The sequence below is a fragment of the Myiozetetes cayanensis genome, unplaced genomic scaffold (genome assembly GCF_022539395.1).
Source record: "Myiozetetes cayanensis isolate MyiCay16 unplaced genomic scaffold, myiCay2020 scf10, whole genome shotgun sequence".
In the NCBI taxonomy this organism is placed as follows: domain Eukaryota; kingdom Metazoa; phylum Chordata; class Aves; order Passeriformes; family Tyrannidae; genus Myiozetetes; species Myiozetetes cayanensis.
This window is the reverse complement of record NW_026086605.1, coordinates 34,578,856-34,583,904: the sequence shown is the minus strand read 5'-3', so window position 1 is coordinate 34,583,904 and position 5,049 is coordinate 34,578,856.

Genomic DNA, 5,049 nt, shown 5'->3' with positions numbered 1-5,049 from the left:
ATGGACAGGCACAGGAGGAGGAGGAGGAAGATGAGGTTATTTTCCACTCCACACCAAAAACTACAGTGAAAGAGATCCTACACATATGGGGTCCCCCCCATGCACTTGCCATCGCCATCTGTGTTCAGGGCATGGCCTGGCCACACTGTTTGGTATTTGCTTTGGAAAATACCCACACTGCTTGTCACCTTGTGTAGAGGTGAAGCCCTAAACACACCTTCTGGGAAGTGGCTCTTCTGGGGGATAGATGAGCTGCAAAGATCTGGGAACCAAAAATGTCCTAAAATCCTCTTTTCTTGGTCCAAGTTTTTTTTTTTTATTAATTATTATTTCTGAAGTGTATTTTAAAATCCATTATTAATTTTCCTTTATTTTCTTCCTGGATAACCTAGATGTATGTTTCTTTTTTTTTTTTTTTTTTTAGGGGGGGCGGGTGGTAAGATAAAGTAAGATTTACAGGAAAACATTACTCTCTATTTATAAACACAAAGCAGTTTCTCCTTCAAAGAGTGTTGCAGAGATTTGTCTGACTGCTTTCCTACTGCTTACAGCCCTGAAAAGATGACACAATGGGAGCAGGAGTGGGATTCTGCATCTTTGTGCACATCCTTTAAAACAGTGATGAGGTGGTGCTGCACTGTTGATTCCCCTCTATTTAGAGGAATCATCTGCTTTTCTGTTGTTTAGGTCTTGCTAGCACTGGCCAGAAATCCTGGTTCACGAGGGCAAAGCATTTATGGATGCTGACCTTCCCTATGTTGATCTACTTGGTTTGAAGTAACAGTTGCCTTGGGATATGGTTTGCCTTGGAATAGGACTAATCCCAGCAAATGCTGAGGAAACCTTGAAACAAAATGCGGCTTGTAACTAAAATGTAAAACTTGTGACAACTGACAAAGGAAATACTGAAATGAGAATTAGCTGCAGTGATTGGAGGCTTTATGTTATGCTTTGCTTGGAAAATCCAGTGCACTTGATGTGACCCCTTTGGATAATTAAGTTGTGGCTGAGCCGAACGTGGGAAGGAGAGTGGCCTGTGACCATGCCAGTGTTAATTGAGAGCTTGCTGTAGTAGGGCTGCCAAAAGGGGAGGGTCCTCAGTGCTTTCACCCCATGCTGCCATAAGCATTCAGACAGAGAACTGGATCCAGGCAGAAAACTGCCCTGGGAGAGGAATGGATCACTTCTAAAGCCGGATCAGTCACTGGGCTGGGCAGTGTGGGGCTGTTTGTGCTGATCCGAGGGGCTGAGAGGCTGGAGCAATGTAGAGTCATAGAACCACAGGATGGTTTGAGTTGGAAGGGACATTTAGGATCACCTTGTTCCAGCCCGTGCCACGGGCAGGGACACCTTCCTCTATCCCAGGTTGCTCCAAGCCCTGTCCAACCTGGCCTTGGACACTTCCAGGGATGGGGCAGCCACAGCTTCTCTGGGCAAGAGAAGGCCTCACCACCCTCACAGGGAAGAATTCTTACCCAATATCGCATTTAAACCTACTCTCTGTCAGTTTGAAACTGCTGTGCTCTCACTCCCACAGCCTGGCTGGCTCATCATGTGCTGTTCTCTGCAGCCTGGGCTGATTCTGTGCCCTAGCCCAGCCAAGAATCATCTGCTTCTGTGGGTCAGGGTTCTCTTGCTGTGTGCCAGGAGGAGGGGGACATGCCCCACCTGCCATATTGCCCAGCTGCAGCTCTGCCCTTGGATGCAGTCCATGCAGCATTGTCTTCCCATCCGGAAAATGCTCTGCTGCTTTCTGCTCTGAGAAGTATGTCAGAGCAGGAGCTGTGTCCCTGCAGCCTGTCATGGTGAGGAAGGGGGTGTGTGGTGGGGTGTCTGTCTCCACTCCAGTGAGACCTGCAAGCGAAATCGTTCGCTGAATCACAGGGAGGCTGCTCTTGCTTGGGCTGGAATAAACTTCAAACGAGTGGCTCCTCACGAGGCTGCCAGGCTGTAATTTGTGGCTGGCTTTGCTGCAGTCTGAGTGGAAATGCAAAGTAGTCTAAAAACCAGGCTGCTGCTGTGGAAAATGCCTCTTTTTATTTATTTCACTTGTTTTGTTGTTTGTTGTTTTTTTTTTTTTTCTTTTGCAATGAGCGCTTCTCCCACAGAGATGGCTGCGGCTGCAAAACCAGAGCCTTCAGGGGCCTCTGGCTGGCCTCCAAGGATTGCCAAAGAGGGATTCCTCACGTGCCCCACTTATGCAAAGCGCAGAATTGGGTGCCAGGAGGACGAGGTGACGTGGAAGGAATTTGTGTGCTGTAGGCATGACAAAACTGAGCATCAAACCCGGTTTTCTGGATCCAGCTGGGCTCTGGTGCCAGCCCGGTCCAACTGGTTGGTAGGGGAGGCAGCACTCCTGGACGCCAGCCCCTGGAAAATGAGTCAAGCATTTTGCTGCAGGAATGTCCCTCGCTTGGCTGCAGCTTTCTGGGCTCTTCCTACTCACTTTCTCTAGGCAGAGCATGCTCCTCCCAGAAAATGGGGCTAAACATCAAGTGTAGGCTGGGAAGGTCCCCTTCTCTCCCAGCCACGGCCAAGTGATTCAGCTGTACATCACTACCGACAAGCCATTCCTGAGAACCCTCATCTGACACCTTATCTGGGAGGTTTATCTTCAGGAAAAAACCCCAAGTCTCAGCAGAAGCCCAGCAAAAGCAGAAGGTGGCAGGCAGACAGCAGGCTGCTGCAGTTCACACCCTCAGTGCGAGGTCTCAGCTCATGTCCGTGAGCTGGACCTGAACGCAACAGGATGAGACACCCTTTGGAGTTTCCCAGTCTTCCAAACAGTCCTGTTGTCCATGGCAGTCAGCCTGTGCTTGAACTCTTGATGCTGTTTTATTTTATTTTTTTAATCCCATTTTTTAAGTGGGAAAACTAGCAGGCGGTGTGGCTAAACCAGGGAAGCTTGTCATGGTGACAATTTGTCATTGTCAAATATTACACGCTGTGTACTTGAGAGGAAAAAGGAGGTCTCAAATCAGTGGGAATTGGCAAAGCTCCAAGAAAACCTGGGCTAGCCTGAAATTATAACAGATTGGGGGTAGCACCTGCTAGCTTGAAGCTAGTCCTTCCTTACCCCTGTCCTTCAGTTCCCAGAGGAAAAACACCCTGCCTGCTTGAAATAGCTGTCCTGTTCCAGACAGTCTTACTTAACCTCCCTTTTATGTATTCTTCACAAAGCTGTTTTTGTGTGTGTGTGTTTCCAGGCTAGTGGCGGACTGCTGGCTGGTTAGAAAGCCAGGGTGCCTCGTCAACATTTTGTGTGCACTCCTGAGATAAGAGCAGCACACTGAGCCCTGCCCAGGCAAGGTGCCTTTAGCGCCAGAGTAAAGGTTGCTTGTTTAGTCTGGCCAAAATTGCTGTTGGGGGTGGCTTTCTGCCTCGTTGGTTCAGTCTGAGTGCACCTGGCTCCAGTTTGGGAATTACCTAAGAGCCTGGCTCCAGATGGTGGTGATAGCCGAGGCTCTGGAGGCTCCAAATGAAGCTGTGCTGATCTGCAAAGGGGCAAAGGCCCTGTGTAAGCATCAAGCTCTCCTGCTGTGGTTTGTGAAGAAGAGCGTGATGTCAGCAGCTTCTTAGTTTGGCTTTTAAAAGTTCTTTATAGGTTTTCCTATAAGGAGAAATGTGCATTACCCTATTTAGTATAGCCTGGCAAAGTGAAACAGAACAGATCCACTTCCTGCTAACCTTTACACTGCAAGTAAACCTTAAACGTTATCAAGAAGTCTGGTTCTTGGAAAATGAACACACAGTTAGGGACCTAACAGGGTAATACCGTTTCTGCCCTTAAATGAAGGGTAATACCTTGGAGATCCCCATGAAATGGGCAGGATAAGTCTGGCAGATGGCGAGCACTTCGGGTGTGATGAGTCTGTGTGTGTTGTGGTGATGCTGCTGCAGGGGATACCCAAGTGGAGCTCTCCAGGCTGTGAGAAGCATTACCAAGGACCCTTCCTGCAGCTACAGCAAGCCTCGAGTGTGGGTTTAGAAGGGGAGGGGAGCTGGTCTGGCAGCTCTGCACAGTCCTGGGGTGCCCATGAGGGACCAGCTCAGGCCCTTAGCCAAGCTGGTTTGGTTTGTTGATCCACTCAGGAAAATGCTGCATTACTTTTTTTTTTTTCTGGGTTAGTTTGTTGTTCCTCTTGCTGAATCAGGGCAAGGCGCATCAGTGCAAGGGAGATAGCAAGTCAGTTCAGCCTGTTGTTCTTAATCGTACTTTTAATTGCTGTTGATTTGGACCGCAGGGATACCTGGCTGCCCTGGGAGCACGGGGAGCTGGAGTCTGCCCTGCACAGCAAGGAGAAAGCAGCCTCCTAAGCCCAGGCAGCGAGGTGGGAAGCCTGTAATTGGGAAGCACTGCTGGAGCACATGTCCAACAATGTCCATCCAGTGTGATGTGTGGTTGTGGAGAGGCTTTGGTTGGTGTCTGAAGAGAGCCACAGGGAAGCCGGAGAGACTCTCTGTTAGGAACTGTAGTGATAGGGTGAGTAGTAATGGCTACGGATTGAAAGAGGAGAAATTTAGGGTGGGTGTTGGGAAGAAATTCTTTGCTGTGAGGCTGGTTAGACACTGGCACAGGTTGCCCAGGGAGGCTGTGGATGCCCCGACCCTGGCACCACTCAAAGCCAGGCTGGGTAATGCCTTGAGCCACCTGGTCTAGTGGGAGGCATTCCTGCCCGTGGCAGGGGGGAAGGGTTGGAGTAGTGAGATGATCTTTCAGGTCCATTCCAACTCTTAAACGCTCTGATCCCATGTTGGTGTGCGCCTCCATCAGACCCCGCCTGCCCGGCGGGTCTGCCTCTGGGGGCTCTTACTGCCTGTGGGGGCTCTTACTGCCTGTGGAGGCAAAAGACGCCTTTTTTTTTTTGGCTGTGAGGGTTTTGTTTGTTTGTTTGTTTTTGTTTGTTTGTTTTCAAGACGGCGGGGGCTCCCACCATCCGCGACTCCACCTCCTCCCGGCCGCCATTTCGCGCCCCTCACAAACCACCACGCCCCTCCCTTTCCCCATCGCCCGGGGGGGGGCTCCGCGCGCGCGTGCGCCCCCCGCCC